The sequence below is a fragment of the Acomys minous genome (genome assembly GCF_964271855.1).
Source record: "Acomys minous genome assembly, chromosome: 17".
Lineage (NCBI taxonomy): Eukaryota > Metazoa > Chordata > Mammalia > Rodentia > Muridae > Acomys > Acomys minous.
The window spans coordinates 44,683,918-44,696,336 of NC_140500.1; the positions used below are offsets into that span (position 1 = coordinate 44,683,918).

Genomic DNA, 12,419 nt, shown 5'->3' on the forward strand with positions numbered 1-12,419 from the left:
TCTTTCATTGGACAAAATGCCGAAAGAAAGAGGAGAGACCGAGGGAGGACCAGGGATCAGGCTCCCGGCTGGAACGCTGCCCTTGCTGCCCTCTGCTCCAACTGTCACCCAGGCGAAGCACTTTCACTTTTAACTGGAGGAAACTCCATCCCCGCCTGTCCTCCCCCCTTCCCCCGCCCCGGATTTTTTAGCTCTGACCCCAGCGAATCGCCCAAGCATTCCCCTCTGCGTCCCTACTTGCTGACACTCCTCTCCATTTCCGTGGATCTGAATGGGCCCCTCTCCCCTTCTTCTAAGGAGACCCCCCTTCCACCCCAGGCCCCTCGTTTTCCATCTCTTTTCATCCAGTCTTCTTTTGCCTTGGAAGTGTTGTGGCGTTTCATTCCCCGGTCTTCGGGCTCTGCCTCCCTCTCCTCCTCTTCCCCTCCCCACTTCCCTCACTTGGCAATTGCGATTTTTTTTCCCCCCCAAGCGAGCCCTGTTGTTTACCCAGCAGGTGGATGTGACGTCAGGGACGCACAACAGCAAAAAATAACAACATCTCCCTCCGCGACGCGATGGCCTCTCTTGCGCGCCTTATTTATTTATTTGTTCCGGGATGCGGGGGGGAAGGGAGCTTGCGACCCAAGGGCGCCGCATCGGGGTGCAGGTCGCGCTCGAGGGGTCACGGGGGCCTTGAGAGCGCGCACAGCTGGGCTTGGGCCGGGCGGGGGGCTGGGGAGGGTCGGGGGCGCTTCGCGGCCGGCCGCGCTGGCGCGGCTCCGGAACGAGTCCCGAGCGGAGGAATCTATTGTTATTTATTGTGTGGCAGCTGCACGCTGTGCTCGCGGCCCGGCCCTCGCCCGCCCGCGAGTGCGTGTGTGCGCGCGTGAGTGTGAGCGGGGGGCGCGCGCGGGCGGGAGTGGGCGCGCGCGGGGAAAGGCCCCGAAAACACCTTAGTTTGCACCGAGAGACCATTTGCCGCGGGTGAGTTCGTATTTTTCCATTTCTGCTCCACTTTTTTTCCCCCCAAGCCGCCTCCTGCCTTGTTTCCGCCACTTTAAACAACAACAACAACCAGCACAAAAAAAAAAAAAAAAAAAAGGAAAAAAAAAAAGAAAAAGAGAAAAAAAAAAAGAAAAAGAAAAAATCCTACTTTTCACCTCCAGGCTCCACGTGCATCTCCCCCCCCCAACCCTCTGTTCTCGACTCGCTCCGGAGTCCGGGCCCAGGCTCTGCGTGGGTGGGGGCCGCGCGCGGGCGCCGGGCTGGAGGAAGCGCGGGAGGCTCCCGCACTCTTGGGTCCATTTGCATAAGTCACGGTAGGGTGCGGAGGTGGCAGCACCGACCAGCTGGACTACCCCTCGGCCCCTCGCGCCTCTCTCTGCGCTCGCTCTAGCCGCTCGGGTAGAGCGATCAATAAGCCCAGGCCGCCTGTCGCAACTTTGAGTGCCCAGTGTCAGCGCCTGATGGCCTCCTGGTGCGGGTACCCAGGACTCGGCCGCGGTAGGCAGGGGCGTGTGGCATCATCTCCCGAGCTCAAAGTTTGAACTTGGAGCAAACTTTCCCCTGGTATACAAGGGTGCGTGCCCCTTCTGTGCCTCCCGGCTGCCCGGGAACGGTGGAGGGCTGAGCAGGGACGCCTGCGCCCTGGGCCTGGTGCTTAGCGACATCCTTGCAGCCACGCGTGTTTTGGTCCGAACTCAGCGATGTGAACGCTCTCTAGCTAACCCCTGGGAGCCTGGAAAACTCATATCCACACCCGCGCACCCTCTGCCAGACACGCACCCCACGCGCGTTAGGCCCCCGCTTGACAGAGACGGCGCCCAAGCCAGCCGTAGCCGGATCGCGAGTGGGCATGGGGACAAGGCGCACCTCGAGGACCCTCGGCGCTCGTACTCTTGACCCCCACGCCACCACACACTTTCGTTTCTGACCCCATGCGTCTCTAAAGCTCAGGGATCTGCTCTGCCACACGCGTGTGCCACCGCGTCCCTCCGGCCCTGTCCCGGCCACCGATGGCTCTCCGTTTCTCGCCTGCGCGCAGCTTTCCTCCCGTGGTCTCGGTACTCCGATCCAGTCCCCCGGAGACATCTCTCTGAAGCCGACCAGACGAGGCGGCGCGCGCTTCGGGTGGGGATCGAGGCGGTGGCGGCGGCGCCCAGAGCCGGAGTTTGCCAGCTGCCGCAGGGTCGTGGTCATCTGCAGCCTCCGCCTCCTCGCGCCCCCGCCTCCCGCTCCCCCCCCACCCCCATCCTGCCGCGCTCGGAAACTTTGATTCCTCGTCCCCCTCCCCACCTGTTGTGAGCTCCGCCTCAGTCCCTAGAGACTGGCGGTGACACACACGGGCGCCAGGGAGCTCCGCGCCCAGAAACAAAGTCGCATGCCCCCCCCTCCCCAGTGTTTGCTTGGAAATTGCTGCCTGCAGCACCCCCATTCCCGCGCAGCTCCCGCCCCCTGGGAGCCAAAGGACTAAATAAACAGTTGTAACTCCAAACCTTGCGCCTGCCACCGCAGCCCTATCCCACCCCTTTCCCCAGTCCTGCCCCTCCTTTTTTGTTGTTGCAACTTTGTAAGATCCCAGGAAGGTGCTGAGACTAAGGCTCAGGCTGTGCTCGGGGTCTCCGGATTCCTGCAGGGATTCCCCGGGGCTCATCCTCCTCCCCTGTCCCCTCGCACTGGGGATCCTCTCCCTCTGTCTGCCCCTTCTATCTCTGGTCCTAGCCCCCTCCGCCAAATCACCTCGTCCTTAACACACACACACACACACACACACACACACACACACACACTCACTCACACACAACCTTCACGGAAGGAAGACTTGCTGAGGGGTCGCCCCGGTCTCTCGTCGATCGCAGACCCCGAAAGTTTGCCGAAGGAGGACGGCGCTCGGCCGGCGAGCTGGCGAAGGGCTGCGGCGGCGACTTGGGGAAGCGTGGAGCTGCCGGTGCGTCCTTCCCGGACTCGGTGGGTAAGTCGAGGCGGTCGTGGCAAGCGCGCCGGCGATGGGGGGGGGGGCAGGGAAGCGGGGCGCTGCACCAGCCAGCCTGGGCAACCAGAGCTCCGCGACCAGGCGCGGGGGATCAGGGAATGTGCTCATCCTGCTGGTAGGTGAGAGCAAATACGGACCTTCTTTCTCCCTTTTCTTCCCTGAACCCGAAAATCAGGAGATCAAAGTTAGCCTGGAATGTGAAGTGTAAAATGTGGTGACATCCCTCGCTCCACTTCTCAGCCTGCTCCCCCCTTATAACTATTAATTATTTCCGAGCCATTGTGTCCAATACCCTAGCTGGGCTGATTGCAAAGTGTATTGATTTAGGCTAGGCTCTTCTATGCTTTCATCTTAATTTATTTTCTTATTGCTTGACTAGAGGACCCAAAATGAAACTTCTTTTTTCCATTTTTCTTCCACCCCACCCCCAGTCCCTTCATCTGAATGATTTAAATAGAATAATGAAATTAATGTGAACATTTCATTGGGTTGCATTTGAGCTAATCCAGTACTCTGCTGAGGGCCCAGGGTTGCTGTCACGGCAGACTCCAGGTATTTTCCAAGTTCTGTTTTCTTATTTTGTCTCTGCTGTTCAAGCAAGAAGGCTGCGGGAACATTTTGGATTCCGTTTGAGGAGTCTGCCGGTTGAAACCCTCTGCACTTCACCTTCCTTGGGCCAGAGCCTGAAAGAACTTGTAAAATAGCTGAACTGAGAAAAACCCAAGGATATTTAAGGAATTTTTTCTGTTCCTGAAAATGTATTGGAGGATTCAAAATTCTTGCCTTTCTTCCACTTCCATATTTTTTCACAGCGAGAATCAGTTTGGGGGTTGGCTTGACAAGAATTTAAGAGAGCTAATAAGACTTGAGGTGTTTTCTATTCAGGGGTGGGTCACTTAATGGAGGCAGCTGAGTTCTTGCTAATTTGTTTTTCATTCAGATCATTTTCAAGAATTCCATTCGAGTTTTTATTTTTAAGTACTCATCTCTTTAGAGTCCAGAAAAGAAAAACTGGACTCGCATTTAAAAAAAAAAAAAAAGGAGTGGCTTTGACCCCCTTCTTTGAAATGTCTTATAATTAAAGAGCATAAAAAGTATAAGTAAAATTCAAACACCATTCAGAAAGTGTCAATTAAAATCTTAGTGCAAAGGGGGGAAAGGTTTAGTATCTTTCTAGTGGCTGCAGCTTCCCCACTCCCCCCATTTTGGATTAGTCATTGTTTGAGAGAGAGGGAAAATTCACTTTTTTTTTTTTTAAAAAAAAAGTAAAGTAAACAGCCTCCAACTGCTGAACCTTGACAACCCAAATTAAGGAAGCAGTGGAGATCAAACAGGGCTGCTGCTGGGCTGTTGTCAGGAACTGCTTTAAGGGAGAAGCCAGCAAGGCTCTATGTGCAGTTCTGCAGAAATGGACCATTGCAAATACTTATCTTTATTGTGCAAGTGAAGCCTCAGTTGGAAGGAAATACCCAGCCTCTGGGCTGCATTTGAGTTCCTATGGATGCCGAATTGCTAAATAAGTTACTATTTTGTAATACACTTCTTTTTTAGGAGAAGGCACCCAAAAAGGTATCCAAAGAATATTAAGTCATCCGAATCCTGTCTGGCTTGCAAACCAGAGCTCACCGTGGTATTCTTTTTACCAACAGTACACTCCCACACCAGTTAGAGAACATTTTTTCACATCCAGTTTAGAAGATGTGCCTTCTCAGGGAAACCAGGGTTTAAATCTGCTGTGTAGTTAAAAACAAAAAGAAGAAAACCAAGTGATAAAGCCTACTCTTGGAATTTAAAGAGGAGAGAGCCTTCTCTAGATTACACATGACCTTTTTTTTTTTTTTTTGATTGACATTCAGTATGACCAGCTGCTACTTTATTTAGGTTCTTTGTAACTTGGCCTCCCCTGTTGTCTAGGAAATTTTAACTACTCTACATTTTTTTAAGGAAAGTACTAATGGCAATCACTTCAGCATTTTATTTTCCCAGGTTTATTTATCAAGATAAAATGAAGGAACCATCAATTATTCAAAGTAACTTTTAAAGGAAGGGCTTTACATTGCTGGAGATGTCTTCAGGGTACAATGTTTATATTTGAATCCCGAAGTCTAAACTGTGTAACACTTTTTTCTAGCTAAAAACTATCTCCAAATTAAATACCATCTTTAAATCATTGTCATTTAAGGCTTGTATTTTTAATTAGTGCCTGTCACATAGTAACTACTTTGTTCCTTTTTTTTTTTTTTAATATAGCTAGAGTTGCATAACCATGTACACAATGTGTTACAAAGTCTGGTGCTTTTATTGGGTATACCTTTATTGTATAATTAAGCAGTGTGGGTTAAACATACACATGGATTCTGTTAGGCAGTTTTCTGCAGTATATCATGTTTTTAAAAAAGCTGTAATATTTTCTAGTTAAATCACTAGTACCAACAATAATAGAAGTTAATCGAGTTAATATTGGGCCTAAGCTTTTTGACTTTTCCTGTGACTCAGGCTTGACTGAGCATTCTTAGGCTTGTGGAAGGGTCCTTACTTCTCTCCAGACCCCTGTGGAAAGGTGTAGTGTTGGCAACAATTGAAATGAACAGAACTGGGCTGGCTGGTGCCCCCCCTCTGACCCTCTCCCCATCTCCCCCCCACATACACACACACACACACACACACACACACACACACACACGTGTGTGTATTCTGACAAGTTTAGCAGCTGTAGCTCTGAGCCCATTTCAGTGACTATAGCAGGAGTATTTTACAGAAGATAGCCAGAGTTTTGCCTTTTAAAAATAATTTTAGGCACACGTTAATCAAATTTCAATAGATTGCAGGCTGACAGAAAATAGTATAAATTTTGTTTATGATTTGGTTACTTTAAGGTACTTACATTAAAGAAACTCATTTAACCCCTGAGTGCAGAACGTTAAGTAGACAGGGAAGCCCTGCAGAGGCCTCCAGCTGCCCTTCGCTCTCCCGATAATCTTAAATTACTACAATTTAATTGCAACTTCAAGGCATCAAGTATGGGCTGTTGCTGCAGATTTCAGAAAGGGTTTCCAGAGCTTAGCTTCGTTTACACAGGTGGTATTTTTACTTAAAACCTTTTTTTCCTGAGTACCCTTTCCTTACTTTACCCCGTTAGTTAGTATACCTCAACTATACATTTCAGTTATTTTTGCTAAGTAAGCAATAGTGGCCATTGTCTTAAAGCAAGCTTTAAAATCTAGAATAAAATTCATGCACTAAGCATGGAATTGGTTGTCTATAGAAAGTAAATCCAAGAAAGGCATTTGATGACTGAACAGGTGAATTTCATACATTGAAATTTTATGTATATATTTATTATTTGCAGTGCCTTTTTTTTTCCCTTTTTCTTTTTTCTGTTTTGGATTGCAGTAAATCCCACCAGGTGATCAAACACTGAGCCCTGAGAAAAGCCAGCCAGAAGGGTTTGCAAGTTTTCCAAATGAGTTTTCCCAGACTTGTTACCTTCCTCTGAAGGCCACTTAGCCATAGGGCCAGGCATGGTATGTAAAGAGCCCGTCTTCAACTGGATTTTGAAATTTACTTCTCTTGCCTGATATTTGGATGAATTAAAGTTAGGGATGCCAAAAGCTGGTGCGGCAGCAGACTGCGAGATGAGATGACTTCTTAAAATAGGGGCAAACGTGGCCAAATTAGGATGCCTGCCTTCTGCATGCCAGTTAACCCTTTTCTCCTGTAGGAGATTCTTTATCTCAGTGTGCATGTGGCCACAGGGTTAATGGACAGAAGGTAGATTTGGCTTGTGTCCCCAACTTGAAAATAAATGTAAAGAGCATTTGATTTCAAGAACTGCTTTGCTTTTGCTCCTTCGAGTGATGTTCTTGCTCTGTGGGCTCCGGGTTGGTGTTCTGCAGAGAAGAAATACAGAGGTCAAGTGCATGACCCGGTAGGAGAGACAATTAGACAGTTTTCTTTGTTTCTTTAGTAAATTATTCTTATTAATTACTGTCAGTTTGTGGGAAGGCATTTCTCAAACCTTATGTAAAAGGTAGCTCCTGTTCATAAGAGAGTGCTGGAAGCTGCGTTCTTTTCTCCACGTTTATTCACCTGAGGTATGTGGGCCGGACCGGCTTGTAGACATCTCTCTGAGCCTTGTTTTTCTCTCTGCTGTCCCCTGACACCGGCTTTTAATGTATGCTTTGCCTCTCGAACACAACAGGTGCTTGTTTGGTTGTTCAGTCTGTGGTTCTGAAAGTGAGACCGTGATTTCCTAGGCAGCCACGAGGAGAAAGAACTGCACGTGAGCAAAGGCCTGGTACCTGAGCAGGTGCAAATAAATGCCTTTGCCTCTGTTACCTCCCCAAGTCATTCTGTTTCACAAAAAACGTTGGTGTGGGCACTCAGTGGGGGTAGGGAGGAGGGAAGCTGTTTTCACCCACTGAAGTTCACAGTGACGCCGTAGTCATTTAAGGCTCTGGGCCGAGAGTAGAGGACACTTGGGGCCTTCTGGTGGTTTGATCTTGCTCTTCCAGGGCACTCAGTTGTTAGGTTAAATTAGTTTCCTCAATCCCAGTACTTAAAGTAACTAAATCATAAACAAAATTTATATTAGATCCTGACAACCAATAATCTGTTTAAATTACATTAAAGTATCTGGGCAAAATTTTAATTAAAGACTGAAGTACTGTCAAGCCCTGTAAATATCCTGACAGGTCTACTCAAACGGAACTGATACCGTGAAATATTTACATATGTCTGGTGTGTTTGGAGCATCTCAGCAGCGCCCGTCCTGAGCTAATTGCACTTTCTTTCCAAATCACATTTTTAATAAAATAGTTTTTTTTTTAACGAAATATTAACACGCACACAGAGTTCCAGAGTTCTGCTCACTACTGCAGTCTTTCCTCGCAGGATCTTTCTGTGATACGTTTGTTTTCTCACATTGCTGCTAATTCAGTAGCTGGGATGGAAGGGCCACTGGCTGGAAAGCGTGTCCTCCTGTTTGAAGACGGTAAAGGCTAGTGTCACTTTCAGAGAATTCAACAGGAAGATGGGAGCCGGTCGCCTATGGGTCCCCGGTCTGTATTTTAGAGTGGGTTCTTTTCTCCCCCCCCCTTTGAATTCTGCATTTGGATACTTGTTTATTTGTTTTCAGTAAGTTAGGGGGACAGTGACATTTTACCAGAGTCTCTAATTTTTTGCTTATCTTGTGCATGATGGATGACTTAGAATGCTAGGTTTATTTCCAGCGCCAAGCTTACTGTGAGTTCTCTGGACGCCTTTCTCTTGCCCATCCACTTCCGCGTCACTCTGTGTTTCCGTGTTTCCCGGGCTCCTGCCCGTGGGTTAGGTGATAGAGGGCTATCCTCTGAACTTAGCAAGTTAGCAAGAGGACCTTGTTTTGCAGTTTCAGGTCAGTGATGAAGCGCTCAGAGGAGGAGAGTTTTGTCAGTTTTGCTGGAGCCCTGACTTTCTGGGCCAGGTGAACGCAGGGGTCCAGGTAGATACACTCTTGTTAGAGGTGAAAGGAGGTTGCAGGCTGTCTTGTGGGCGTTTGGCTTTTGTTTGTTTGTTTTCGAGATAGGGTTTTGCTTTGGGTAACCTTGGCTGTCCTGAAACTTGCTCTATAGACCAGGCTGGCCCCAAGCTCAGAGATCTGCCTGCCTCTGCTTCCCTGCTGCCAGGATTAAAGATGTATAACACTACACCTGCAGGCAGCCTTAATCTACATGTTTCAAAGCGAGGTTCTTTATTCAAGTGTGAATAAGAGTGAATTTGAGAATGCATATGACTAGGATAGGGTTTTGTTTTTTTTTTCGAGACAGAGTTTCTCTTTGTGTGTAGCCTTGCCTGTCCTCAACTCTCTTTGTAGAATTTGAAGAGGTCCACCTGCCTCTGCCTCCCAGGTGTTGGGATTAAAGACACCACACCCCTGGTCACCCCCCCTCCCACTCCCATCCCCCCCCAACTAAAATAACATTCTTGAATCAGAACTCTGAGTGTGTGTTTGTGTGCACTTGTGCACCAGTGTGCACTGAGAGGAGGAGGCCAGGGATTCTGCTCTGTCTGTCGCTTTCTGCCGTATTTCCTTGTGATAGGGTTTCTTTGTGCTCTTGGAGTTGGCTGTGTTTCAGGTAGGCTGCCTGGCCAGTGAGCTCCAGGGATCTCTGTGTTTTCCCCTAGCACAGTGCTAGAGTTACAGGTGTGTGCAGCTACCCTTAGCTTTTACCTTTGTAATGGATCTAAACACAGGCTCCCGTGCTTATGTAGTGAGCATCCTTAGCCACTGGTCATCTGCCCAGCCTTTGAATCAGAATTTTTAATGACTAACAAGTAGAGTACATTTATAACAAAATTTCTTCTCTAGTCCTGATGCCCCCAGAATAGAAACCCATGGTCCCAGGTGATTGCTGTCACTGGAGGCAGCCAATGAAACCTACCCTGCTGAGTGTCACTGGCCACTTTTTGTCTTTGAGGCCTGGTCCTGTGTTGTTGTTGATGTTTGGATTTGTGTTTAGAGTCAAAACCAATTTTTTTTTTAACCAAACATGAATATTTGAATCTCAACAGAGCTGTAGTTCAAATACAGAGGTGAGCACACAGCTTCTGTCTTCCTACATCTGGGATGGGGCCAGGTTTTGTACTTGAGGGAGCACCATCTGAAGTCTCAGATGCATAAAATAGGGAAAGGAAAAAGCTGGCTGCCTCAGGGCTCAGAGTCACCGGAAGTGCCTGCGACCACCCCTCAGGAGCCTTTGTATTGCTTGGCCACTGTGAAACCTTAAAAAATGTGGACAAGCTTCCTTTTCAGAGTTAGGCACAGAAGGAATTGTTGCTTGGAGACACAGGCTACTCAAGAGCCTCAGGGTTCAACCAAGTGAAAGGAACATTCTGGAGCATCATTACCTCCCAGCAAGTGTCAGTTACTTCCCTCCATGATTTGCTTTCTTCCGTGTTTGCTGGGTGCATAGTGTGGTCACCTTACAGCTGCTAGTTGCTGTCAAGTGGAATTCCTTCTTGACTCTCACTATTCAATTTTGATTTCGAAGTCTAAACTGTTTATTCCTTAGATTAACCTGCTGGCACAAGTATTTTGAGTTCCCTAAGCATGTTGGGAGACTCTCTGTGTATGTGACGGGGCATGCACAGATACTGATGCAAAAAGCCTAGCCAGGGATGCCACACAAATAAAGAAGCTGAATCCTATCAAGAATGCCTCCTCCAAGATTATGAGATAAGGAAGATCAAGCTAAGGAGGCCGGTGTAGGTATGCGGATCTTCAGTCGAAGCTCTCATCACTCAGATCAAAGAGTTACCTATCTAGGTGAAAGTTGTCGTGACAATAAGAGTGCGGCTGGGTGGGGTCTGTGTCTGTGGTGGGCCTTTTGAAGTTACCCAAACTTTATTTTTAATTTGCAGTTGTAATCCTGGTGTGGCCTCATTCTAATAACAGCTGAAAACTGTCCTTACTGTTTGGGACTTTACATTTAGGTTGGCAGTGGGTTCTAGTCCCCTTTGGGGTAATGGTGTGACACAAAGTTCATTTGCCGCTCTTCAGACCTTCATGCACTTAAAAAAAAATCCAGTAGACTAAACTTCAGCGTTGGGGTGTGTCCACCACCCAGGGGAGTGGTCCTCTGGAAGACTAGAAGTAGAACCGATTGGAAGGATGGAGGTGAAGTGGTGGGAGCCGGGGCATGCAGCTGTACCTTGCCATCGGCTGAGGAAACCCCAGCTTGATGGTAACTGATGTGCCTTTGCTTGTTGAAAGGGTGTTAATCATTTCATTAAGAAAGGTTAAGTAATTAACTGATATTTCATTAGGGAATCAATAGCAGTCCCCTTTCAGTGATGTCTTCTAGTGATTTTTGAATAGGAAGTTGGCTGTGTTTAATTACATGGCGAGCAGGTTGTCAGATGTTGAAAAGCAGGGGACAGAGCACCTTCAGAAACTATCACTGTCCGTGTATGATGGCAGAGGGTTCGGGAGAAAAGCCATCTATTAAAACAGTTCCTTGCATGGGCTCCTTCAGTATGCCGCGCAGACTTGCTTCTACTTCGTATGTCTTCCCTGGATTTAAGAAGGAGTCCACTGTCTAAATGTGTTTGTCTTTTCTGAATCGTTTTGTTGCAGCAGGGTGCACGTTGACAGCAAACATGGGCTCTCACTTGGGTTAAGTGTGCTGGGAGTGTGTTCTCTTCCTCCATGTGGGCAGGGTGGGGTTGAGGGGGCAGTGAGGAGGGGAGTTGGGGCTGGGGGGTCTGCTTCTGCCGTCACCTCTGTCTGTGTTAACTCCAGCACAGTCCCTAAAACATTTCAGGATGGGAATGGGGGAGGTCCCTCCCTATCAGTCCCCCCCCCCACACCAGTGTCCTGTTTTCACATACAGGGCCTGCTGGCATTCCTAGCAACTGAACATTGAACAGGTCTCCAAAGAGAAGCCTTACTTCAGAGCTCTGTTTTTTGTTTTGTTTTGCTTCGGAAACAGCAGAGATACTTTTACTATATATAGAAATCTTCTGTGGTGGAGATGATTTTCCCATAGCATAGTGCTATCGGTAAGAATTCCTTAAGCATGAGGTAATAATAAGTGATTTTGAAAGTTTTGGAAATGGGTTTGGTTTGGGGACACAGGGGCTTTGGGGTCTCTCCCCAGTGCAAAGTTGTTGAACATAATGGTGATGCCTCCAACCATCAGCGATGCGAACTCCAGAGGAAGGTATTGGACAGATCTTTCCCTTAAAAGCTGTATGTTCGTATTTTTCAATTTGGGTTATGAAATATGTAGGGCACCGAAGGAACAAAATTATTTATTTTGAGCATTGTGTGTCTGTAGTCCAGCTTCTAAACACACAGTGGTTTGGTAAAAAGGCTGCTGGCCTCATTTGTCCTCAGCCCTTCAGAGGAGGGACGGTTTTCCCAGTTGGCAGCTTTTTGCTCCCTGCGTGTATTTACACATTTAATATATAAGTACGCGTTCCTCATAAGAGGATCGTATGTTCATGTGCAAAGGTTTATATTATAGCACCTTACTTTATGCATTCTTTGGCAACCTGGCTTTAAAAAAGTATCCAGTATAGCTGGTGAAATTCACCCATATGAGCACATGGAGCGGTGGCTGATTTTCCTTTTCTTATTTTAGCCATGCATGTTTTTCCTGCATATATGTGCACCATATGCATGCACAAGTTAGAAGAGGAGGTTCTAAGAGGGAGTCAGAGGCTTCAGAGCTAGGGTGACTGATGGGTGTGAGCCATCGTGTGGACGCTAGGAATCAAACCCCGGTCCCCGGCAAGAGCAACAAGTCCTCTGCCCCCTGAGCCGGCTTTCCAGCCCCTGATTCCCTGGTTCCAATTGGAGTGCTGAATTTTAACCCAAAACGAACTCTTTATGTTTGAACCCAAAACCTAGCAGCATAAAATTCAGACTAACTGTTAAGCCTCCAGTCTTGACTCCAATTCT

At 47.8% G+C, this 12,419-nt stretch overlaps 1 protein-coding gene across 11 annotated transcripts in view; it reads left to right on the forward strand.

Annotated features, from left to right (window-relative positions):
- Positions 1-361: 361 nt before the first annotated feature.
- FOXP1 (forkhead box P1) overlaps positions 362-12,419 on the forward strand; it is a 606,995-nt gene continuing 594,937 nt past the window's right edge. For 2 of the 11 annotated variants that reach the window (XM_084764909.1, XM_084764907.1), the window contains exons 1-2: positions 378-966; positions 2,841-2,953. The gene's annotated coding sequence lies outside the window, so the exon portion shown is untranslated. Of the gene's footprint in view, positions 2,954-12,419 lie in introns of all 11 variants that reach the window. The other 9 variants (XM_084764898.1, XM_084764905.1, XM_084764900.1 and 6 more) reach the window with 9 other exon arrangements.